At 65.1% G+C, this 26052-nt stretch overlaps 1 protein-coding gene and 1 long non-coding RNA gene across 3 annotated transcripts in view; one reads left to right on the top strand and one right to left on the bottom strand.

The window, feature by feature from the left end:
- The window catches only part of UNC5A (unc-5 netrin receptor A), a 115341-nt gene that overhangs the window by 20374 nt on the left and 68915 nt on the right, over nt 1-26052 (top strand). The gene's annotated exons all lie outside the window — the stretch shown is intronic.
- On the bottom strand, nt 393-26052 carry LOC125429864. The gene is made up of 3 exons (XR_007244057.1): nt 25924-26052; nt 4139-4214; nt 393-505 (listed from the first exon to the last, which is right to left on the bottom strand). It is a non-coding gene; the product is annotated as an uncharacterized LOC125429864 (long non-coding RNA).

Below are 26052 nucleotides of genomic sequence, written 5' to 3'. Positions count from 1 at the left end.
TTGGCACTCTCTTTTTAGAAATTAAGCACCTGGTCATGTCTAATTCCGTTTTGGGTGGGCTTCATTCACCCCTGACAGGCAGCTCTTGGGGACTGTTCAGGCGGAAGCAATGCATCATGTTCTATCAGTGAGATTTCTGAATTGAATTTGGCAGGTATGTTATGTCTGGCCCAGTTTATACACGATCTCCGTTATATGAATTCTGCTACAATATCAGTTCCTGTGGTTAGTTCCCACTATGAATTGGTGACATGTAAATGAACCGGTTTCTTTGGTCGCCCACACAGTCCACATGATTGTTGCTTTTTACACACTGCCAATGCATTGAAGAGGCAGTAACTTACCAGTAAGCCACCAAGAGGCAGATCTATTGTGGCAACCACAGCACAGAGGAAATGTGTTGATTTGGGCCCCTGGTGAATTTCTTAGAGAAGGTGATTGCAGCAGTGGGTGATTCAGAGGCAGTTAACCATGGGGAAGTTTGTCTTGACATTCCAGGGGATTACTCGAAGCAGAAAGAAAGAGAAAGTGAGCAGCATTTTTGTAAACCTCTTTATGGCTGATGTGTCCTCCCACCCCTTTGATACTCCTGGCTTCACACTGGCTGGTGGGCACTGTTCCAGCATTGCCAGCCAAGCCAGGATGTTCCTCCAGAGCATCTTGGCCCAGGTGTGATGGATGTGAGCTGTGGCTTATGCAGGATCGATGGAATGAGGAGGGGGGGGGGCATGCATGATATAACAGAAGTGTGTCCAGGGTATGAGAGAACAAGGGAAACTCACATGGGCAGGCAAATGCCAATTGCAGTGGCAAAAAAAATATATTTCAGAGCTATCTAGTCTTTTTCAAGAAGTCTCTGGGCATACGATGTTATTTCATATTGCAGTCCACTGAGTTTCAGAATGGTTTTGTGTTCTCTTGTGATGAAACAATTCTACAGATTTGTGATGATCTGTTTATTTACTAGCATACAGGTAGAAAGGATGGGAAGCAAATTAGCCAAGCACATAGGCAGTGCTTAGTCCCAAAGTTCCATGAGCAAGAGCAATACCTGTAGAAAGTACCTTTCTTTCAGAAAGTACCTGCAGAAAGTACCTTTCTTTAAGTCTGCTTCTTGCCAGTTACTCTCTGGCATTCTCAGTCTATTTATGGGTATTTAAGTTACCAGCCAACAAGGTCTGTGTGTGATATTTCTACCTGCCCTTACCTTTTCCCATGAAGGGCAGTCTAATGAACCATCACTGACTAGGCCATGTCAAAATGTGGACTTTGCAAAATCAAGTTGCATTTTTTTCAGACTACAGAAAAGAGAGCCAGACAAAGGGTTCACTGTTTCTTTTTGCTAGGTGCAGCTCTTTGGTTAGCAGGATAATTTCAGAATGTGGAAAGTGCCACAGTGGCTCACCTTTTATCTGCCTGGGCAAAGTTACCCTCTCTCCAATTTAAACAAGCTTAGCATATGTACTAGGTAGAATTATGTCAGTCTACACAGTTAGTGCAATTCTGTGCAGAAATAGTCCAGTCTATCAGAGCACATACTTTAGGCATCTCTTTGCCCCATCCCCCCACCCCAATAATATTCTGCTAATATCATCTGGTATAATTCCCCACAAAAAACTATAGAGCTGCCATCTGTATCCTCTGGGAGGAGACTCGGATGGCTGAGCCTGAGGTGGCCGGACTGTGACTCATGGGCTCTATTGCCAGCTCTTGAATAGGCATGGGGTCTAATGCACTGAAGGCTGACTCAGTATTCCTCCTGGGTTCTTAGTTCGGGGGGGGGGGGGGTTCTGCACAGTTCAGTTACTTGGCTTGCAAAACACATGCAATGCCTTTTTATGTTGATGTGCAAATGAGAAATTGCTCTAAAGGTAAGAACAGTGAGGAGTGGGTATAAGGGCTCCTCCACAGTAAGGTGGGATTAAAAATGCACTAGCTTAGTATGACACCTGGGCTCTTGTTCTGGACATGGGACTCATGTAAAAAGAGGAAACAGGTAGGGGGAGTTCTGTTTCTGATTTTGTTCTTGCCTCAGCCAATTTCTTTGCCCGTAATGGGGTGGGGGTTGAAGGTTGGCCCTCCTAACTATGTGAAAGTGCCATTGGCTTCATTGTACAAGGAACATAAACACTGCTGCATCTGTTCCCTCATATTTGGCTTAGGAACAGCAGTGCTGTAATGGTTAAGAGTATGTGTACTCTAATCTGGAGGAACCAGGTTTGATTCCCCGCTCTGCCGCTTAAACTGTGGAGGCTTATCTGGGGAATTCAGATTAGCTTGTGCACTCCAGCACATGCCAGCTGGGTGACCTTGGGCTAGTGACTAGTCACAGCTCTACGGAGCTCTCTCAGCCTAACCCACCTCACAGAGTGTTTTGTTGTGAGGGGGGAAGAGAAAATAGATTGTAAACCCCCTTGAGTCTCCTTACAAGAGAGAAAGGGGGGATATAAATCCAAACTCCTCTTCCTCCTCCTCCTCCTCCTCCTCCCTCTTCCTCTTCTTAAAAGAGCCCTCTTCTCTTCCACCCCGAGACTTTGCATTATTTATGTTTATCCCACTTTTCTCCCCATTAGAGACTCAAAGAGGCTTAGAACATTGCTTCCCTCTACCATTTCCGCACAACAACAAGAAAAGGTAGGCCAGCTGAGAGCTTAGGACCAATACAATGTCACCTAGAGATATTGCCATGGTAGAAGTGGGGATTGAAATCTGGCTACCTTAAATGAATTCAAATCTCCAGGTCCTGATGAGCTACATCCCAGGGTATTAAAAGAACTAGCAGAAGTAATCTCAGAACCACTTGCTATAATCTTTGAGAACTCCTGGAGAACAAGAGACGGCCCAGTGGACTGGAGGAGAGCGAATGTTATTGCCATCTTCAAAAAAAGGGAAAAAAGAGGACCCAAACAAGTACCATCCAATGTATTGTCAAAGGAGCCAGAATTGAGAACCCCACCTCATCAACTTATAAGAAGTTCGGACCACAGATTTCCTGGCAGTTCCTACAGCCCAGAAGTGACAAGAGTAACTCTAGGAGTTGCCAGAAACCAGAGGCGTAGTGGGGGGATGGTGCCTGGGGCAAAATGGTGCCCCTGTACCCCCCATGCCCCATGGTAGCTACACTCCCCCCTGCCCCACTTACCTGAGCCGGCGGCAGTCCCAGGCAGCCTGGTGGGGTGGGGCTGAGCTAAGGGGTGCCCTGCGGTGGCCCAGCTAGGCCGCTCTTTCAGCATCCACTGGCTAAAGGCCTGGAGGGACCGGGGAAAGGGGGGCGATTTTTCATCCCTCCCCCATGGGCGCCATTCCCTCCTCCCCCGTGCTGACTCGGACAAGCCAAGTCAGTGCGGGGGAGGCATGGAGGGTGTAAAATCACCCTCACATGGTATACTCCTCCTCCCCCATGCCAACCGGGGAGCTGAGTTGGCACAGGGGAGGAGGGGTGTGGGGGACGATTCCCCCCCCCCCGCGACAGGATGGCGTGTGCCCGGGGACATGTGACCTCTGGCAGAAACTCTACTATCAGAACTTCCTGTAAGCAGACAAAGGGCATTTCCCCACTTACCTTTTGCCAAACGCAAGTACCGTGGGGTCCCCCGCGCCTCCCCACTACAGGGGCGGCGACAACGCAGCCGCCCCGACACTGCTGCTGTCGCACCCCCTCAGCGCGCGTCTTTCCAGGCGCTCTTTGCAACGGCGCCTTTTGATGACCCCGTGCAGAGCGCGGGGTCGTGGGGAAGCCGGGGCGCGTGCCTGGAAGGGGCACGCGCCAGAGAGAAGTGCGCAGCAAAGCGGAGGCGAGGTAGGTGGAAAAACACCCAAAGCCTTTTTTTTTTCATTTTTCTTCCCAAGATGATCCCCACCACCAGCAAGTTTGTCCCCAGTTTCCACCTACCAACCAGGTGAGCATCAGCAGGCAAGGGCCACCATTACCTGGATGTCTCCTACAATAAAAAGGTAAATGGGAACCCTATTTCCAAAATTTCAGAGCAAAGGAGATTTGGGAAAGATTAAGAAAAAAACAAAAAAAATGCTGGGAAGTGTGCAAATAAACCATGATGCTGTGGGGAAGCAGGAAAAAAACCACTTTAAACCAACAACAAATCCAGAACAATAATAACCCATGTGGGAGTGACCTTACCTTTCTACAAGAAGAGTTTTGGTTGGTTTGGTTTGGTATGGAGGAGCATTTAAACACGTGAGCTCTCTTCTACTGTCTGAAATTATACAATTGAGATGCAAAGTTGATCACTCCCAATGGAAATGAGCAGTTCGGGTCAAACATTTCTGTGACTTTTAATCCCATTGCATCTCAGGTTGATTAATACCCCACCTACCTTCTTTCCAGTCCTCCACAGATGCTCTCTCTGCCTGTTTCATGCCAGTTTCTGCCTTGTAGCTTGACATGAGTACTTCTCTGTTATTAGGAAGAACTGGCTAACACCTTAGCCAGCCAGCTGGGATAATGAATGACCTACATTCCATTTCATCTGCCAGTCAGATTCACCTCAAAATATTTATATGTCACTTTTCTAAACAAAGGCACTCCCAAAATAACTTATAGAGTCTCAGCAACCATAAAACCCCGGGGAAAAAATAAAGCCATATTAAAAACCAACAATAAAACCCAACAATTTACCAGCAACAAGTCAAAGCAAAACAGCAGCACAATTAAAATATAAACACACCCACCCACAATCCAACAGTTTAGCTGTCAGCCAAAATTAGCTAGGAAAGACAAATTTTTGGACAGCATGCTGAATGTTAAAACACAAGAGGCCATTCATATTCCACAGACAAAACTATTTCACAGTCTTGGTACCACCACATTAAACACCCTATTCCTGCGGCTGGAGGTTCAGATGACTTCAGTAACTGGGTAGGCACATATCAGAAAAGGCACCTGGGCCATTTAGGCTTCAGTAGTCAGACAAATAGGGGAGCAATAGAGTTGCCACCTTTGACTAGGGGTTTGGGGACATTCTTGCAGATTTGTAACAGGTGCAGGTGGAAATAGCAGTTTAGGGAGGGGAGGAGGAACTGAATGGCCATGTGATGCAATAGAGCATAGGTTTCAAACTCGTGGCCCTCCAGACACTGGCGTAATGCCCATTGGGTAAGGTGGGCAGCTGCCCAGGGCATCACCTTGTGGGGGGCATCAAAATGCTGGGTTCGTTTTTGGGTATTTTAGTGGTTTTCAATTTTTGGCCTGCAGGGGGCGCAGTTTTTAGGCTAGCGGCACCACAATTTCAGCGTATCATCAGGAGACTCTCCTTATGCTACCCCACAAGTTTGGTGAGGTTTGGTTCAGGGAGTCCAAAGTTATGGACTCCCAAAGGGGGTGCCCCTATCCCCCATTGTTTCCAATGGGAGCTAATAGGAGATGGGGGCTACAGTTTTGAGGGTCCATAACTTTGTCCCCCCTGAACCAAACTGCACCAAACCTGGGGGGTATCATTAGGGCAGTCTCCTGATGAGACCCTGAAAGTTTTGAGACTGTGCCTTCAGAAATGTTCCCCCCCCCCCCCCCCCCCCCCCCCCCCCCCCCCCCCCCCCCCCCACCCGCACACCCCCCCCCCCCCCCCCCCCCACCCCCCACCCCCCACCCCCCCCCACCCCCCCCCCCCCCCTACCCCCCCCACCCCCCCCCCCTACCCCCCCCCTACCCCCCCCCCCCCCCACCCCCCCCCCCCCCCACCCCCCCCCCCCCCCACCCCCCCCCCCCCCCACCCCCCCCCCCCCCCACCCCCCCCCCCCCCCACCCCCCCCCCCCCCCACCCCCCCCCCCCCCCACCCCCCCCCCCCCCCACCCCCCCCCCCCCCCACCCCCCCCCCCCCCCACCCCCCCCCCCCCCCACCCCCCCCCCCCCCCACCCCCCCCCCCCCCCACCCCCCCCCCCCCCCACCCCCCCCCCCCCCCACCCCCCCCCCCCCCCACCCCCCCCCCCCCCCACCCCCCCCCCCCCCCACCCCCCCCCCCCCCCACCCCCCCCCCCCCCCACCCCCCCCCCCCCCCACCCCCCCCCCCCCCCACCCCCCCCCCCCCCCACCCCCCCCCCCCCCCACCCCCCCCCCCCCCCACCCCCCCCCCCCCCCACCCCCCCCCCCCCCCACCCCCCCCCCCCCCCACCCCCCCCCCCCCCCACCCCCCCCCCCCCCCACCCCCCCCCCCCCCCACCCCCCCCCCCCCCCACCCCCCCCCCCCCCCACCCCCCCCCCCCCCCACCCCCCCCCCCCCCCACCCCCCCCCCCCCCCACCCCCCCCCCCCCCCACCCCCCCCCCCCCCCACCCCCCCCCCCCCCCACCCCCCCCCCCCCCCACCCCCCCCCCCCCCCACCCCCCCCCCCCCCCACCCCCCCCCCCCCCCACCCCCCCCCCCCCCCACCCCCCCCCCCCCCCACCCCCCCCCCCCCCCACCCCCCCCCCCCCCCACCCCCCCCCCCCCCCACCCCCCCCCCCCCCCACCCCCCCCCCCCCCCACCCCCCCCCCCCCCCACCCCCCCCCCCCCCCACCCCCCCCCCCCCCCACCCCCCCCCCCCCCCACCCCCCCCCCCCCCCACCCCCCCCCCCCCCCACCCCCCCCCCCCCCCACCCCCCCCCCCCCCCACCCCCCCCCCCCCCCACCCCCCCCCCCCCCCACCCCCCCCCCCCCCCACCCCCCCCCCCCCCCACCCCCCCCCCCCCCCACCCCCCCCCCCCCCCACCCCCCCCCCCCCCCACCCCCCCCCCCCCCCACCCCCCCCCCCCCCCACCCCCCCCCCCCCCCACCCCCCCCCCCCCCCACCCCCCCCCCCCCCCACCCCCCCCCCCCCCCACCCCCCCCCCCCCCCACCCCCCCCCCCCCCCACCCCCCCCCCCCCCCACCCCCCCCCCCCCCCACCCCCCCCCCCCCCCACCCCCCCCCCCCCCCACCCCCCCCCCCCCCCACCCCCCCCCCCCCCCACCCCCCCCCCCCCCCACCCCCCCCCCCCCCCACCCCCCCCCCCCCCCACCCCCCCCCCCCCCCACCCCCCCCCCCCCCCACCCCCCCCCCCCCCCACCCCCCCCCCCCCCCACCCCCCCCCCCCCCCACCCCCCCCCCCCCCCACCCCCCCCCCCCCCCACCCCCCCCCCCCCCCACCCCCCCCCCCCCCCACCCCCCCCCCCCCCCACCCCCCCCCCCCCCCACCCCCCCCCCCCCCCACCCCCCCCCCCCCCCACCCCCCCCCCCCCCCACCCCCCCCCCCCCCCACCCCCCCCCCCCCCCACCCCCCCCCCCCCCCACCCCCCCCCCCCCCCACCCCCCCCCCCCCCCACCCCCCCCCCCCCCCACCCCCCCCCCCCCCCACCCCCCCCCCCCCCCACCCCCCCCCCCCCCCACCCCCCCCCCCCCCCACCCCCCCCCCCCCCCACCCCCCCCCCCCCCCACCCCCCCCCCCCCCCACCCCCCCCCCCCCCCACCCCCCCCCCCCCCCACCCCCCCCCCCCCCCACCCCCCCCCCCCCCCACCCCCCCCCCCCCCCACCCCCCCCCCCCCCCACCCCCCCCCCCCCCCACCCCCCCCCCCCCCCACCCCCCCCCCCCCCCACCCCCCCCCCCCCCCACCCCCCCCCCCCCCCACCCCCCCCCCCCCCCACCCCCCCCCCCCCCCACCCCCCCCCCCCCCCACCCCCCCCCCCCCCCACCCCCCCCCCCCCCCACCCCCCCCCCCCCCCACCCCCCCCCCCCCCCACCCCCCCCCCCCCCCACCCCCCCCCCCCCCCACCCCCCCCCCCCCCCACCCCCCCCCCCCCCCACCCCCCCCCCCCCCCACCCCCCCCCCCCCCCACCCCCCCCCCCCCCCACCCCCCCCCCCCCCCACCCCCCCCCCCCCCCACCCCCCCCCCCCCCCACCCCCCCCCCCCCCCACCCCCCCCCCCCCCCACCCCCCCCCCCCCCCACCCCCCCCCCCCCCCACCCCCCCCCCCCCCCACCCCCCCCCCCCCCCACCCCCCCCCCCCCCCACCCCCCCCCCCCCCCACCCCCCCCCCCCCCCACCCCCCCCCCCCCCCACCCCCCCCCCCCCCCACCCCCCCCCCCCCCCACCCCCCCCCCCCCCCACCCCCCCCCCCCCCCACCCCCCCCCCCCCCCACCCCCCCCCCCCCCCACCCCCCCCCCCCCCCACCCCCCCCCCCCCCCACCCCCCCCCCCCCCCACCCCCCCCCCCCCCCACCCCCCCCCCCCCCCACCCCCCCCCCCCCCCACCCCCCCCCCCCCCCACCCCCCCCCCCCCCCACCCCCCCCCCCCCCCACCCCCCCCCCCCCCCACCCCCCCCCCCCCCCACCCCCCCCCCCCCCCACCCCCCCCCCCCCCCACCCCCCCCCCCCCCCACCCCCCCCCCCCCCCACCCCCCCCCCCCCCCACCCCCCCCCCCCCCCACCCCCCCCCCCCCCCACCCCCCCCCCCCCCCACCCCCCCCCCCCCCCACCCCCCCCCCCCCCCACCCCCCCCCCCCCCCACCCCCCCCCCCCCCCACCCCCCCCCCCCCCCACCCCCCCCCCCCCCCACCCCCCCCCCCCCCCACCCCCCCCCCCCCCCACCCCCCCCCCCCCCCACCCCCCCCCCCCCCCACCCCCCCCCCCCCCCACCCCCCCCCCCCCCCACCCCCCCCCCCCCCCACCCCCCCCCCCCCCCACCCCCCCCCCCCCCCACCCCCCCCCCCCCCCACCCCCCCCCCCCCCCACCCCCCCCCCCCCCCACCCCCCCCCCCCCCCACCCCCCCCCCCCCCCACCCCCCCCCCCCCCCACCCCCCCCCCCCCCCACCCCCCCCCCCCCCCACCCCCCCCCCCCCCCACCCCCCCCCCCCCCCACCCCCCCCCCCCCCCACCCCCCCCCCCCCCCACCCCCCCCCCCCCCCACCCCCCCCCCCCCCCACCCCCCCCCCCCCCCACCCCCCCCCCCCCCCACCCCCCCCCCCCCCCACCCCCCCCCCCCCCCACCCCCCCCCCCCCCCACCCCCCCCCCCCCCCACCCCCCCCCCCCCCCACCCCCCCCCCCCCCCACCCCCCCCCCCCCCCACCCCCCCCCCCCCCCACCCCCCCCCCCCCCCACCCCCCCCCCCCCCCACCCCCCCCCCCCCCCACCCCCCCCCCCCCCCACCCCCCCCCCCCCCCACCCCCCCCCCCCCCCACCCCCCCCCCCCCCCACCCCCCCCCCCCCCCACCCCCCCCCCCCCCCACCCCCCCCCCCCCCCACCCCCCCCCCCCCCCACCCCCCCCCCCCCCCACCCCCCCCCCCCCCCACCCCCCCCCCCCCCCACCCCCCCCCCCCCCCACCCCCCCCCCCCCCCACCCCCCCCCCCCCCCACCCCCCCCCCCCCCCACCCCCCCCCCCCCCCACCCCCCCCCCCCCCCACCCCCCCCCCCCCCCACCCCCCCCCCCCCCCACCCCCCCCCCCCCCCACCCCCCCCCCCCCCCACCCCCCCCCCCCCCCACCCCCCCCCCCCCCCACCCCCCCCCCCCCCCACCCCCCCCCCCCCCCACCCCCCCCCCCCCCCACCCCCCCCCCCCCCCACCCCCCCCCCCCCCCACCCCCCCCCCCCCCCACCCCCCCCCCCCCCCACCCCCCCCCCCCCCCACCCCCCCCCCCCCCCACCCCCCCCCCCCCCCACCCCCCCCCCCCCCCACCCCCCCCCCCCCCCACCCCCCCCCCCCCCCACCCCCCCCCCCCCCCACCCCCCCCCCCCCCCACCCCCCCCCCCCCCCACCCCCCCCCCCCCCCACCCCCCCCCCCCCCCACCCCCCCCCCCCCCCACCCCCCCCCCCCCCCACCCCCCCCCCCCCCCACCCCCCCCCCCCCCCACCCCCCCCCCCCCCCACCCCCCCCCCCCCCCACCCCCCCCCCCCCCCACCCCCCCCCCCCCCCACCCCCCCCCCCCCCCACCCCCCCCCCCCCCCACCCCCCCCCCCCCCCACCCCCCCCCCCCCCCACCCCCCCCCCCCCCCACCCCCCCCCCCCCCCACCCCCCCCCCCCCCCACCCCCCCCCCCCCCCACCCCCCCCCCCCCCCACCCCCCCCCCCCCCCACCCCCCCCCCCCCCCACCCCCCCCCCCCCCCACCCCCCCCCCCCCCCACCCCCCCCCCCCCCCACCCCCCCCCCCCCCCACCCCCCCCCCCCCCCACCCCCCCCCCCCCCCACCCCCCCCCCCCCCCACCCCCCCCCCCCCCCACCCCCCCCCCCCCCCACCCCCCCCCCCCCCCACCCCCCCCCCCCCCCACCCCCCCCCCCCCCCACCCCCCCCCCCCCCCACCCCCCCCCCCCCCCACCCCCCCCCCCCCCCACCCCCCCCCCCCCCCACCCCCCCCCCCCCCCACCCCCCCCCCCCCCCACCCCCCCCCCCCCCCACCCCCCCCCCCCCCCACCCCCCCCCCCCCCCACCCCCCCCCCCCCCCACCCCCCCCCCCCCCCACCCCCCCCCCCCCCCACCCCCCCCCCCCCCCACCCCCCCCCCCCCCCACCCCCCCCCCCCCCCACCCCCCCCCCCCCCCACCCCCCCCCCCCCCCACCCCCCCCCCCCCCCACCCCCCCCCCCCCCCACCCCCCCCCCCCCCCACCCCCCCCCCCCCCCACCCCCCCCCCCCCCCACCCCCCCCCCCCCCCACCCCCCCCCCCCCCCACCCCCCCCCCCCCCCACCCCCCCCCCCCCCCACCCCCCCCCCCCCCCACCCCCCCCCCCCCCCACCCCCCCCCCCCCCCACCCCCCCCCCCCCCCACCCCCCCCCCCCCCCACCCCCCCCCCCCCCCACCCCCCCCCCCCCCCACCCCCCCCCCCCCCCACCCCCCCCCCCCCCCACCCCCCCCCCCCCCCACCCCCCCCCCCCCCCACCCCCCCCCCCCCCCACCCCCCCCCCCCCCCACCCCCCCCCCCCCCCACCCCCCCCCCCCCCCACCCCCCCCCCCCCCCACCCCCCCCCCCCCCCACCCCCCCCCCCCCCCACCCCCCCCCCCCCCCACCCCCCCCCCCCCCCACCCCCCCCCCCCCCCACCCCCCCCCCCCCCCACCCCCCCCCCCCCCCACCCCCCCCCCCCCCCACCCCCCCCCCCCCCCACCCCCCCCCCCCCCCACCCCCCCCCCCCCCCACCCCCCCCCCCCCCCACCCCCCCCCCCCCCCACCCCCCCCCCCCCCCACCCCCCCCCCCCCCCACCCCCCCCCCCCCCCACCCCCCCCCCCCCCCACCCCCCCCCCCCCCCACCCCCCCCCCCCCCCACCCCCCCCCCCCCCCACCCCCCCCCCCCCCCACCCCCCCCCCCCCCCACCCCCCCCCCCCCCCACCCCCCCCCCCCCCCACCCCCCCCCCCCCCCACCCCCCCCCCCCCCCACCCCCCCCCCCCCCCACCCCCCCCCCCCCCCACCCCCCCCCCCCCCCACCCCCCCCCCCCCCCACCCCCCCCCCCCCCCACCCCCCCCCCCCCCCACCCCCCCCCCCCCCCACCCCCCCCCCCCCCCACCCCCCCCCCCCCCCACCCCCCCCCCCCCCCACCCCCCCCCCCCCCCACCCCCCCCCCCCCCCACCCCCCCCCCCCCCCACCCCCCCCCCCCCCCACCCCCCCCCCCCCCCACCCCCCCCCCCCCCCACCCCCCCCCCCCCCCACCCCCCCCCCCCCCCACCCCCCCCCCCCCCCACCCCCCCCCCCCCCCACCCCCCCCCCCCCCCACCCCCCCCCCCCCCCACCCCCCCCCCCCCCCACCCCCCCCCCCCCCCACCCCCCCCCCCCCCCACCCCCCCCCCCCCCCACCCCCCCCCCCCCCCACCCCCCCCCCCCCCCACCCCCCCCCCCCCCCACCCCCCCCCCCCCCCACCCCCCCCCCCCCCCACCCCCCCCCCCCCCCACCCCCCCCCCCCCCCACCCCCCCCCCCCCCCACCCCCCCCCCCCCCCACCCCCCCCCCCCCCCACCCCCCCCCCCCCCCACCCCCCCCCCCCCCCACCCCCCCCCCCCCCCACCCCCCCCCCCCCCCACCCCCCCCCCCCCCCACCCCCCCCCCCCCCCACCCCCCCCCCCCCCCACCCCCCCCCCCCCCCACCCCCCCCCCCCCCCACCCCCCCCCCCCCCCACCCCCCCCCCCCCCCACCCCCCCCCCCCCCCACCCCCCCCCCCCCCCACCCCCCCCCCCCCCCACCCCCCCCCCCCCCCACCCCCCCCCCCCCCCACCCCCCCCCCCCCCCACCCCCCCCCCCCCCCACCCCCCCCCCCCCCCACCCCCCCCCCCCCCCACCCCCCCCCCCCCCCACCCCCCCCCCCCCCCACCCCCCCCCCCCCCCACCCCCCCCCCCCCCCACCCCCCCCCCCCCCCACCCCCCCCCCCCCCCACCCCCCCCCCCCCCCACCCCCCCCCCCCCCCACCCCCCCCCCCCCCCACCCCCCCCCCCCCCCACCCCCCCCCCCCCCCACCCCCCCCCCCCCCCACCCCCCCCCCCCCCCACCCCCCCCCCCCCCCACCCCCCCCCCCCCCCACCCCCCCCCCCCCCCACCCCCCCCCCCCCCCACCCCCCCCCCCCCCCACCCCCCCCCCCCCCCACCCCCCCCCCCCCCCACCCCCCCCCCCCCCCACCCCCCCCCCCCCCCACCCCCCCCCCCCCCCACCCCCCCCCCCCCCCACCCCCCCCCCCCCCCACCCCCCCCCCCCCCCACCCCCCCCCCCCCCCACCCCCCCCCCCCCCCACCCCCCCCCCCCCCCACCCCCCCCCCCCCCCACCCCCCCCCCCCCCCACCCCCCCCCCCCCCCACCCCCCCCCCCCCCCACCCCCCCCCCCCCCCACCCCCCCCCCCCCCCACCCCCCCCCCCCCCCACCCCCCCCCCCCCCCACCCCCCCCCCCCCCCACCCCCCCCCCCCCCCACCCCCCCCCCCCCCCACCCCCCCCCCCCCCCACCCCCCCCCCCCCCCACCCCCCCCCCCCCCCACCCCCCCCCCCCCCCACCCCCCCCCCCCCCCACCCCCCCCCCCCCCCACCCCCCCCCCCCCCCACCCCCCCCCCCCCCCACCCCCCCCCCCCCCCACCCCCCCCCCCCCCCACCCCCCCCCCCCCCCACCCCCCCCCCCCCCCACCCCCCCCCCCCCCCACCCCCCCCCCCCCCCACCCCCCCCCCCCCCCACCCCCCCCCCCCCCCACCCCCCCCCCCCCCCACCCCCCCCCCCCCCCACCCCCCCCCCCCCCCACCCCCCCCCCCCCCCACCCCCCCCCCCCCCCACCCCCCCCCCCCCCCACCCCCCCCCCCCCCCACCCCCCCCCCCCCCCACCCCCCCCCCCCCCCACCCCCCCCCCCCCCCACCCCCCCCCCCCCCCACCCCCCCCCCCCCCCACCCCCCCCCCCCCCCACCCCCCCCCCCCCCCACCCCCCCCCCCCCCCACCCCCCCCCCCCCCCACCCCCCCCCCCCCCCACCCCCCCCCCCCCCCACCCCCCCCCCCCCCCACCCCCCCCCCCCCCCACCCCCCCCCCCCCCCACCCCCCCCCCCCCCCACCCCCCCCCCCCCCCACCCCCCCCCCCCCCCACCCCCCCCCCCCCCCACCCCCCCCCCCCCCCACCCCCCCCCCCCCCCACCCCCCCCCCCCCCCACCCCCCCCCCCCCCCACCCCCCCCCCCCCCCACCCCCCCCCCCCCCCACCCCCCCCCCCCCCCACCCCCCCCCCCCCCCACCCCCCCCCCCCCCCACCCCCCCCCCCCCCCACCCCCCCCCCCCCCCACCCCCCCCCCCCCCCACCCCCCCCCCCCCCCACCCCCCCCCCCCCCCACCCCCCCCCCCCCCCACCCCCCCCCCCCCCCACCCCCCCCCCCCCCCACCCCCCCCCCCCCCCACCCCCCCCCCCCCCCACCCCCCCCCCCCCCCACCCCCCCCCCCCCCCACCCCCCCCCCCCCCCACCCCCCCCCCCCCCCACCCCCCCCCCCCCCCACCCCCCCCCCCCCCCACCCCCCCCCCCCCCCACCCCCCCCCCCCCCCACCCCCCCCCCCCCCCACCCCCCCCCCCCCCCACCCCCCCCCCCCCCCACCCCCCCCCCCCCCCACCCCCCCCCCCCCCCACCCCCCCCCCCCCCCACCCCCCCCCCCCCCCACCCCCCCCCCCCCCCACCCCCCCCCCCCCCCACCCCCCCCCCCCCCCACCCCCCCCCCCCCCCACCCCCCCCCCCCCCCACCCCCCCCCCCCCCCACCCCCCCCCCCCCCCACCCCCCCCCCCCCCCACCCCCCCCCCCCCCCACCCCCCCCCCCCCCCACCCCCCCCCCCCCCCACCCCCCCCCCCCCCCACCCCCCCCCCCCCCCACCCCCCCCCCCCCCCACCCCCCCCCCCCCCCACCCCCCCCCCCCCCCACCCCCCCCCCCCCCCACCCCCCCCCCCCCCCACCCCCCCCCCCCCCCACCCCCCCCCCCCCCCACCCCCCCCCCCCCCCACCCCCCCCCCCCCCCACCCCCCCCCCCCCCCACCCCCCCCCCCCCCCACCCCCCCCCCCCCCCACCCCCCCCCCCCCCCACCCCCCCCCCCCCCCACCCCCCCCCCCCCCCACCCCCCCCCCCCCCCACCCCCCCCCCCCCCCACCCCCCCCCCCCCCCACCCCCCCCCCCCCCCACCCCCCCCCCCCCCCACCCCCCCCCCCCCCCACCCCCCCCCCCCCCCACCCCCCCCCCCCCCCACCCCCCCCCCCCCCCACCCCCCCCCCCCCCCACCCCCCCCCCCCCCCACCCCCCCCCCCCCCCACCCCCCCCCCCCCCCACCCCCCCCCCCCCCCACCCCCCCCCCCCCCCACCCCCCCCCCCCCCCACCCCCCCCCCCCCCCACCCCCCCCCCCCCCCACCCCCCCCCCCCCCCACCCCCCCCCCCCCCCACCCCCCCCCCCCCCCACCCCCCCCCCCCCCCACCCCCCCCCCCCCCCACCCCCCCCCCCCCCCACCCCCCCCCCCCCCCACCCCCCCCCCCCCCCACCCCCCCCCCCCCCCACCCCCCCCCCCCCCCACCCCCCCCCCCCCCCACCCCCCCCCCCCCCCACCCCCCCCCCCCCCCACCCCCCCCCCCCCCCACCCCCCCCCCCCCCCACCCCCCCCCCCCCCCACCCCCCCCCCCCCCCACCCCCCCCCCCCCCCACCCCCCCCCCCCCCCACCCCCCCCCCCCCCCACCCCCCCCCCCCCCCACCCCCCCCCCCCCCCACCCCCCCCCCCCCCCACCCCCCCCCCCCCCCACCCCCCCCCCCCCCCACCCCCCCCCCCCCCCACCCCCCCCCCCCCCCACCCCCCCCCCCCCCCACCCCCCCCCCCCCCCACCCCCCCCCCCCCCCACCCCCCCCCCCCCCCACCCCCCCCCCCCCCCACCCCCCCCCCCCCCCACCCCCCCCCCCCCCCACCCCCCCCCCCCCCCACCCCCCCCCCCCCCCACCCCCCCCCCCCCCCACCCCCCCCCCCCCCCACCCCCCCCCCCCCCCACCCCCCCCCCCCCCCACCCCCCCCCCCCCCCACCCCCCCCCCCCCCCACCCCCCCCCCCCCCCACCCCCCCCCCCCCCCACACTGTTTACACCCTCAAAGAACTCTAGTAAGTTTGTAAGACAGGATTTGCCTCTGCAAAAGCCATGCTGACTCTTTCTCAGCAGGTCTTGCTTTTCTACATGTTTTATAATTTTATCTTTAATGATAGATTCTACTAATTTACCAGGAACAGATGTCAAACTGACTGGCCTGTAATTTCCCGGGTCCCCCCTAGATCCTTTCTTAAAGATTGGTGTGACATTGGCCATCTTCCAGTCTTCAGGGATGGAGCCTGATTTCAGGGATAAGTTGCATATTAAAGTGAGAAGATCAGCAATTTCATGCTTGAGCTCTTTAAGAACTCTTGGGTGAATGCAATCTGGGCCAGGGGATTTGGTAACATTTAGTTTATCAATGGCTGCCAGAACTTCTTCCTTGTCTATCACTATCTTCGCTAGTTCCTCGGATTCGCCTCCTAAGAAGCTTGGTTCAGGTGCAGGAATGTTCCTCACCTCCTCTTGGGTGAAGACAGATGCAAAGAATTCATTCAGCTTCTCTGCAATCTCCCTGCCATCTTTTAGCACACCCTTTGTTCCTTTGTCATCTAACGGGCCTACCGCTTCCCTTGCTGGCTTCCTGCTTTTGATGTACTTGAAGAACTGTTTGTTGCTGGTCTTGATGTTCGCAGCCATGCGTTCCTCATAATCCTTTTTTGCCTCCCTTACAGCTAACTTGCTTCTCTTTTGCCACCATTTGTGTTCCCTCTCATATTCTTCATCAGTCAAACTGGACTTCCATTTTCTAAAAGACATTTTCTTTTTTCTGATAATTTCCTCAACCTCTCTTGTTAACCATGGTGGCTTTCTTTTGGACTGGGTGCTGCCTTTTCTAACCTGTGGAACACATTCCAGCTGAGCTTTTATTACTGTGTTTTTAAATAACCTCCAAGCATCCTGGACAGTTTTGACTCTCTTGATTTTCCCTTTCAGCTTCCTGCGCACTATCCCCCTCATCTTTGAGAAATTTCCCTTTCTGAAGGCGAATGTAACTACATTAGTAGTTGCCACTTGTTCGCATGCTGAGATACTGAATCTGACAGCATTGTGGTCGCTGTTCCCTATCAGCTCAACAACACTGACTTCCTGCACCAGGTCCTGGGTACCACATAGAATTAGATCTAGGATCACATCTCCCCTGGTTGGTTCCACAACCATCTGCTCTAAGCCACAGTCATTTAGCATATCCAGGAATGCTCTCTCCTTACTATGACCTGAACATGCATTTTTCCAGTTTATATGGGGATAGTTAAAATCACCCATTACCACTACATTTTTGTTTTTGTTGGCCTCTCTAATTTCTTTTTCCATCTCAGAATCCTCTTGTGCACTTTGGTCAGGGGGACGATAATATATTCCTAATATTAAACTGTCCTTCACACCTGGTATTGATATCCACAGTGATTCTGTAGGGGAACCAGCTCCCCTTGCATTGTCTATTTTATGTGATACTATGCTCTCTTTGATGTAAAGGGCAACTCCACCCCCAATGCGCCCTGTCCTATCCTTCCTATAGAGCCTGTAGCCTGGTATAACAGCATCCCACTGGTTCTCCTCATTCCACCATGTCTCTGTAATGCCCACTATATCAAAGTCCTCCTTCAAAACTCTGTACTCTAGCTCCCCCATTTTAGGTCGAATGCTTCTACTATTAGCATAGAGACACCTGTATACCCTGTCTCTGTCCTTAACCTGGGATTTATGTGCTTTACCCTCAAGTCTTTTGTAGACACTATCCCTTGTCACATGCACATTGCTATGTTCCTCACTTGTATGTGGTTGATTTAGAAAAACCTCCCTCTCTGTCTGCATCCCCATAGATACTGTATTCCGAACCGAAGTCACCTCAGCTCCTGTCGGCTTTCCCCCAGTGATCAGTTTAAAAGCTGTTCTGCCACCTTTTTAATGTTGAGTGCCAGCAGCCTGGTTCCTCTTTGGTTAAGATGAAGCCCGTCCCGTTTGTACAGGCCTACCTTGTCCCAAAAGGTTCCCCAGTTCCTGACAAATCTGAAACCCTCTGCCTTACACCACCTTCTCATCCACGCATTGAGACCCTGTATCTCCGCTTGCCTAGCTCGCCCTGCGCGTGGAACGGGTAGCATTTCTGAGAATGCCACCTTGGAGGTCCTGGACTTCAACCTTTTTCCTAGCAGCCTAAATTTAGCTTCCAGAACCTCCCGGCTACATTTCCCAATGTCATTGGTGCCAATGTGGACCACAACTGCTGACTCCACCCCAGCACTGTCTAAAAGCCTATCTAGACGAAGCGTGACATCCGCAACCTTCGCACCAGGCAGGCAAGTCACCATGCGGTCATCACGCCTCTCACAAACCCAACTCTCTACATTTCTAATGATCGAATCACCCACTACAAGGAGCCCCCCACCTCCCCGAGGGGTATCCTTAGTGCGAGAGGATAGCTGATCACCAGTTAAGGAAGGGATCCCATCTAAGGGAGCATCTTCCCCCACCTCAGACTGGCACCCTCCATCCCCAAGGCCTTCATTCTCCATGACATCTGAAGAGATGTCACCTTGGGAGTGGGACCCGGCTGTTAGGTCCCTGAAAGCCTCGTCTGTCACCCTCTCTGCCTCTTTCAGCTTCTCCAGGTCTGCCACCTTGGCTTCAAGAGAACGCACACGTTCCTTGAGTGCCAGGAGCTCATTGCAGCGAGGGCACACCCACGACTTCTGTCCTAGTGGCAGATAGTCATACATGTGACACTCAGTGCAAAACACTGGAAAGCCCCCATCCCCCTGCTGGCTTTCTGCCTTCATATCTGATTTGTTTAGATATTTAAATATTACGCTTTTAGTCACTGCCCCCCTGGAGCTATCTGCACGTACTATCTGTCAAATATGTCCTTATTAATTTAAAAAAAACAAAAAAATTAAATTAAAATTGAATTAAAATTCACTGTTAAAATACACTGTTTTAAAAGCTGTGGCTTTGAGAAAAGCCCTCCAAAATGAACACCAGCAGGTCACTCTGCTCTTCCTGGCCAAGTCTTCTTCCCTCCCCCAAAAGAGATAACCCCTGTTAAAATACACTGTTTTAAAAGCTGTGGCTTTTTTCTCTTTATTTTAAACAGAATGACAAAACACATTAAAAGAAGCACAGAATCAAGTATTTTTAAAAATTAATGCAGCAGTTTGAACAACAATTTGTAGAACTTCAGAACTGAGGGAAATCTTAAGTACTGAGAAAGCAGCAGCACTGAGCTTAAACCCATCTAAGGAAGTGTGGCCAAACTGAAAGACAATAACCAACAACACTGTAACAGTAAATCAAAAACCAGCAAACAAAAGTAGCACAGAGTAATAAGATTTTCTCCTAATGCCTATAACAAATACAAACACAAATTAGACAGCATATGCCAAGCATAGTCCAACACTCATTTTAAACTTTAAGAAAGCTGATTTCAGTAAACTTAGGAAACTACTGGGTATAATCCCGTGGTCAAGAATACTGAAAAAGGAGAAAGAAGTGCATGATGAATGGGAGTTTCTTAAAACTGAGATTTCAAACCGTTCCAATGAGCAGGAAAAATGGGATGTGTCTAAGGAAACCAGCTTGGATGTCTTAAAGATCTTTCAACTGAGCTAAGATTTAAAAGGGACATGTACAAGAAATGGAAAGGGGGGGGGGGGTCACCAAATCACACAAATAGCCAGGATGTGAAGGGAGAAAGTCAGAGAAGCTAAAATGCAGAACATTGCTCAGGCTTCCAGAGAGGTTAAAAACAAGTTTAAAAGGCTTATTTGGTTATGTCTGTAGCAAAAGAAAGATAAAGGATATGATAGGGTCACTATGTGGAGAAGATGGCAGAATGCTATCAGGGAACAAAGAAAAGGCAGAACTACTGAATACCTTCTTTGCCTTGGTCTTCTCCCCAAAGGAAAACAGTGCTCAACTAGGGGGAAATGCAACAGAAGATGCAGCAGGGGAAATGCACCACAGAATAAATAAAGAGGTAGTACAGAAATATCTGGCTACTTTCAATTAATTCAAATCTCCAGGGCCTGATGAACTACATCCCAGGGCATTAAAAGAACTGACGAAGTAATCTCAGAACCACTTGCAGTAATCTTTGAGAATTCCTGGAGAACTGGATAAATCCCAGCAGGAGGAGAGCTAATGTTGTCCCCACCTTCAAAAAGGGAAATAAAAGAGGACCCAAACAATTACTGCCTAGTCACCCTGACATCAATACCAGGAAAGATTCTAGAGCAGATCATTAAACAGGCAGTCTGTAAGCACTTGGAAGAGAATAATGTGATCCCTGAAAATCAACATGGGTTTCTCAAAAACAAGTCGTGCCAGACTAATCTTATCTCTTTTTTGTTGGAGCGACAAGCTTGGTAGATGAAGGTAATGCTGTGGATGTAGCATACCTTGATAAGGTCCCCATGACATTGATAAGGTCCCCTTGACATTCTTGCAAGCAAGACAGTAAAATGTGGACTAGACAATGCTTCTGTTAGATGGATTTGTAATTCATTTACTGACCAAATCCAAACGATACTAACCAATGGGTCATCTTCATCCTGGAGAGAAGTGACAAGTGCAGTGCTGCAGGGTTCTGTCCTGGGCTCAGTGCCATCAATATTTTTATCAATGACTTGAATGATAGATTAGAAGACATGCTAATCAAATTTACAGATGACACCAATTTAGGAGGAGCAGCTAATACCCCAGAGGGCAGGGTCAGAATTCAAAATGACCTGCACAGATTAAAAAGCTTGGCCAAAACTGATAACATGAATTTCAACAGAAATAAATGTAAGATACTTCACCTAGTCAGAAAAAAGAAGAAATGCACAGATATAACATGGGTGACACCTGACTTGACAACAGTACTTGTGAAAGGGAACTGGGAGCATAGGCGTACCACCCATGGGGACAGGAGGGTAAAATGACCCCAAGCACAATGACAGGGGGTGTGCAAAATCACCTCTCCCCCTCACTGACCTGATTCAGAAGAGTTGTGTCAGCGTGGGGGAGGTGCCTAAAGAAAGAGCCAGTCTATACCAGGAGCCAGGCTGCATCTGAGCTGCCTCCTTCCCTCCCCAGGCCCTCGGGGGCAGGGGCGGCTCAGATGGGTGCTGCAGCATCAGGCCAACTCCTGGGTTACCCGCTGCAGCACCCTACCTCCTCTGCTCCCTGCAGGCCGGCTCCTGCCATCCCCAGGTCCTGGGAAGAGCAAAAGCTGGCCTGTGGGGATGCGGGGATCAGTGGTGGGCAGCGGCACCCCCAAGTCCCACTCCCGGTCTCCCTGCAGGCCGGCTTTTGCCCTCCTCAGGCCCTGGGGATGTCAGAAGCTGGCCTGCAGATAGATGGGAGTGGGGCTCAGCAGTGGGCGGCCCCACCCCCCTGAGCCCCTCCACCCCATGGCCCCCATGCAGGCCAGCTTTTGCCCTCCACAGGCCCTGGGGTAAGCAGGAGCCAGCCTGCAGATAGATGGGAGTGGGGCTCAGCAGTGGGCGGCCCCACCCCCCTGAGCCCCTCCACCCCATGGCCCCCATGCAGGCCAGCTTTTGCCCTCCACAGGCCCTGGGGTAAGCAGGAGCCAGCCTGCAGGGAGGCCGGGGGGCAGGGCTCAGTGCCCCCAAGCCATGCCCTTGAGTGCAGGGGGCGTGGGGGTAGGTGGGTGCCCAGAGAAGGTGTTGTCCCCGGGCACCATTTCCCTCCGATATGCCTCTGTCTGTCTGGGAGTCTTAATAAATTACAAACTGAACATGAATAAGCAGTATGATGCAGCAACCAAGGAAGCCAATGTAATTCTGGGCTGCATCAGTAGAAGTACCGTTTCTAGATTGAGGGATGTAATAGTAGTACTCTATACTGCATTGGTCTGACCTCATCTGGAATACTGTGTCCAGTTCTGGGCACCACAATTCAAGAAGGAGATTTACAAGCTGAAATGTGTCCAGAGGAGGATGAACAAAATGGTAAAAGGTCTGGATTCCATGCCCTGTGGTGAGTGGCTTAGGCAGCTAGGAATGTTTAATCTTAGAGAAGATTAAGGGGTGACCTCATAGCCATGCTTAAATATCTGAAGGGAGGTCATGCTGAAGATGGAGCAAGCTTGTTTTCTGCTGCTTCAGAATCCAGGACAGGGAGTTACGGATTAAAGGTGCAGGAAAAGAGATTCCACCTAACCATTAGGAAGAACTTCCTGACAGTAAGAACTGTTTGACAGTGGAATACACTGCCTTGGAGTGTGGTGGAGCTTCCTTCGATGGAGTTTTGTAAACAAAGACTGGATGACCATCTATCAGGAGTGCTTTGATTGTGTGTTCCTGCATGGCTGGAGGTTGGATTTGATGGCCCTTGTGGTCTCTTCCAATTTTATGTTTCTATGAAATAAAATTCAAAAAGAAAACATGCTACAGACATGATGTCATCACTGAGAAAGCCCTAATCTCCTAAGAAGCAAAGGCATCCAGACAAGGATTCGAATTCCACTGCAACAACAAACTCAATAACTAACCTTAGTACAAGACACTCACTCTGATTCCATCCTCCCCCTGCAGCACAGGGATAATAATGCAGACCTTTTCTATGAAAGCTCTGACCTAGATACCCTAGGCAGACCCAATCTCATCTGATTTTAGAAGCCAAGCAGGGTCAGCCCTGGTTAATATTTTGACAAAAGACCACCAAGGAAGTCTGGGGTCTCTATGCAGAGAAGAAGAAGAAGAAGAGTTGAATTTATATCCCCCTTTTCTCTCCTGTAAAGAGACTCAAAGGGGCTTACAAACTCCTTTCCCTGCCCCCCTCACAACAAAGGTGGGTGGGGCTGTAAGGTGGGTGGGGCAGAGAGAGCTCCGAAGAACTGTGACTAGCCCAAGGTCACCCAACTGGCATGTGTTGGAGTGCACAGGCTAATCTGAATTTCCCAGATAAGCCTCAACAGCTCAAGTAGCAGAGCGGGAATCAAACCTGGTTCCTCCAGATTAGAGTACACATGCTCTTAACCACTACACTACTGCTGCAGGTAGTGACAAACCACCTCTGAACATCTCTTGCCTGAAAACTCTGTGGGGTCTCCGTAAGTTGGCTGCAACGTGATGGCCAAAAATATTGTATGAGATGGTTGTAAAGATAGCAAGATAACGTGGTAACTGCTTTGCACATTCAGCGGTGCAGATGCTATATAAATATTTACTGTTTTACTAGTTCAGACAAAAACTACTCACCTCCCTCGCCATTTAATGGCTTACATCGAAGGGAAGCCAGTGCATAAGAGAAAAGAAAGCACAGACTTAGAAGAGCTGTTGTTGGCTTGAAGGTAGATGGATCAACGGACCAATGGCTGGACAACGTGAAACAATTTGATGTGTTCCCACCTTGTCTTCCTTGGGACCCAACACATCTCACAAGGGACTTGTCAGTAAGCAGGAAGTGATGTCAGGGATGAGTCAGATAGTAGCTCTGGGTATGAAGGGACATATACAGGAGGAGACTGGGAAGTGAAGATGGCCCTGAAGCAAGCTAACGGCTGAATGGCTCATCCAGAGCTACAAGTCAGCACAGTGGTGCAAACAATGGCGGGCATTAATTTACGTATTGCCTCCTTCTGAAAAGCTGCAGCAGTGTGGGAAAGGCAGCTAGTGCCAGTATAGGGTCTGATCCAAGTGACCCCTGAGACTCTGGAAGAGTTGTTAGAGCTTTGTTATGCTTGCTCCTGGCCACCCACAGCCCAACGGGAAATTTCCCTGTAGGTTACATGGCCAGTGCACCTCCGTGTGTATGTTGTTTGCAACTGGTCATACTGTCTCATGGTTGATGAATCTGTCATGTTGATTCTTCCCTGTACTCTGGATGGAGGCATCCTTCTCTGGAATGTCCCAACTGAACCAACTGTTTCTCAGAGGGCTGGAGAAATCCCACTCCCAGCCACACCACTCTCCCCCTCTTGCTAATGACTCCAATGCACAAACAGAACCCCGCAAGCCACCAAGGAGGGCTCTGTGTGTTTGATTCTGGCAGAGATTAAAGGCTCCCAGAAAGAAAGTCCAGCCCAACTACAGGGCTAGCTGTATTCTATGCTCACCCTCCAGTTTTCAAGGTGCAGCCACAGCAGGAGGGAATACAAAATCACCTCTTGCTGAACAGCCTGTTGACTCCTGGGACTGCCTTTTCATCTTCCCACCTGTCTCCAGCCTCCTGCCCAGGATGGGATCCAACCCCTTACTTGGGGTTTCTCCTCTGCCAGTCTACATGTAGCCACAGCACATTCCTTTGTATCAGGGAAGGATGTAGTGCTGCTTGTTCATTTTCACCCAGATTCTGAAGCCAGCCACCACCACCACCCCCAATCACGGATAACTTTACTCTTAGCTTGTTGCTGCTTTTCAGGTGCGATTTTGCCAGCCAAGGACCCACATAGTCCTCCTAGTCACCACTGGAATTTCCATTTCTGTAGCTCACATCACCAAGTTGTGGGGAAGCTTCCTGACAAAAGCTAAAACATGAGGACAAAAACCCAGATCCAATCCTCTACTTGGCTGTCAGGTCACGTGTGGTGAAGGTGCCTGTCTGGCTTCTTTCCTTCCATAACTGGTCATTATAAGTCATCAGGCTGCTCTTGTGACTTTAGAAGCACCTTTGATCCTCTTCAGAACCAGGGTGGGGTTGTTGATTAGAGCACTGGACAAGGTATGAGGAGAACCCGCATTCCCAGCCTCCAGGTGGGGCTTGGAGATCTCTTGGCATTACAGCTGATCCCCACACTTAAAAGATCAGTTCTCCTGAAGAAAATGGCTGCTGTGGGAGGCAGCCTTTTACGTGACATTTTATCTTGCTGAGGTCCCTTCCCTCCTATCAATATGACACTTCAACAACACACCCAAATAAAGACTATTTGGTATGGAGAAACAAACCTCAAAACCTCTGGATGAGGCACAGCATCCAAGGATGTAGGTAAGGGGGGGTTCCCGGGTTCAACCCCCCCATTACAAGTCTGAAGCTCGGGGGGCCCTCCCCCCGTTTGGGGTTTTTCGATATTTTTTAGTGTTGTTTCAGTTTTGGGGCTGCAAGGGGCGCAGTTTTTAGACTAGCAGCACCAAAATTTCAGGGATTTGTTGGGAGACTCTCCTGATGATACCACCCAAGTTAGGTGAGGTTTGGTTCAGGGGATCCAAAGTTATGGTCTCCCAAAGGGGGGGCATTGTTTCCAATGGGAGCTAATAGGAGATGGGGCTACACCTTTGAGGGTCTATAACTTTGGACCCCCTGAACCAAACTTCACCAAACCTGGGTGGTATCATCAGGAGAGTCTCCTGCAGATACTCTGAAATTTTGGTGCTGCTAGCTTAACAATTGCACCCCAACAGCAGGCACCCTACAAATTTCCCCAGATTCTCCTTTTAAATCCACCCCTTTCAGCATGGATTTAAAGGGAGAATCTGAGGCCCCCAGTTTAAACATTGAAAGTGATGCTGTTTCAGGGTGGTGGATAACCCACCCCAAAACAGCAACTCTTTCAATGTTTTTTAACTGGGGACCCCAGATTCTCCCTTTAAGGTGGATTTAAAAGGAGAATTTGGGCTCTCTAATTTAAACACCATTAAAAGCGATGCTGTTTGGGGGTGGATTCCAGCATCACAGTGGCCGTCCGGGCTCCTGTCCCCCGCAAAACTCAAATTTTGCCCCAGGTTCCATTTTCCCTAGCTATGCCTCCATTTTCCCTAGCTATGCCTCAGGTTCCAACCCACCCTATAAAAAAAATCTATACCTGCGGTCACTGTCAGCATCTTTATTTGCAAAGATCTAGTTCATGCTGAAACTGGCAACAGTTGAAAGAGAGCGTGGCTTGTGACAGTAGCCCAGCAAGCCTGACTGTGGGGCAGCCAAGTTTGTGCTCTCTTCAGTAAACAATGTAGCTATCCCCCAAACACACTTCAGGGGCTTTTCACCATCACGTCTGGCGCGTGGCAGAGTTACATGAGCTAAGCTGGCCTCAGGTTTCTGTTTCTGCGCCTCTTTAGTCAGATCCAGTTGCTCATTGGGATGAAGGAACACTGGGACTCCTTTCACAAAATGATCAACTAATAAATAAAATAACCCCTAACGCAGATCCCACACCGTCGCTCGGCGGCGAGGAAGGGGCTCGGCCAGCCCCAATCCGTCTCAAATACGCACCCATTTACTCTGTGCGCACACGCATTGCTCGCGTAAGGAAACCCGCGGCACCCCGACGCACGTGCAAAGGCTACAGCCGCAGGCGCTCCAAAGCGCCCAGACTTACTGCGGAGAGGGAGGTGTGTCTGGCTTGCTAAGCTCCGCCCCTCCCAACGGTCCCCCCCCCCCTTCGCTGCGGGGTTAACACCAAAGTTTCCTCGTTTAGGAAGCGCCATCAGAAGCAATTATTGCTTTAATTACCTGCTGTCGGCGCGGGCCGGGGAGGTTGTAAAGTGCGCTAAAATCTTTCATTGTAATGGAGTGCCAGCCCCGCGGCGGGGACTCGATTTATACGGATCCAGATGGCATCTTTAACTCTGCCGTGAAAAC

Source organism: Sphaerodactylus townsendi, linkage group LG03 (assembly GCF_021028975.2).
Source record: "Sphaerodactylus townsendi isolate TG3544 linkage group LG03, MPM_Stown_v2.3, whole genome shotgun sequence".
Lineage (NCBI taxonomy): Eukaryota > Metazoa > Chordata > Lepidosauria > Squamata > Sphaerodactylidae > Sphaerodactylus > Sphaerodactylus townsendi.
Note: the sequence above shows the minus strand (reverse complement) of the source record. Positions and strands in the feature narration are given on the sequence as shown.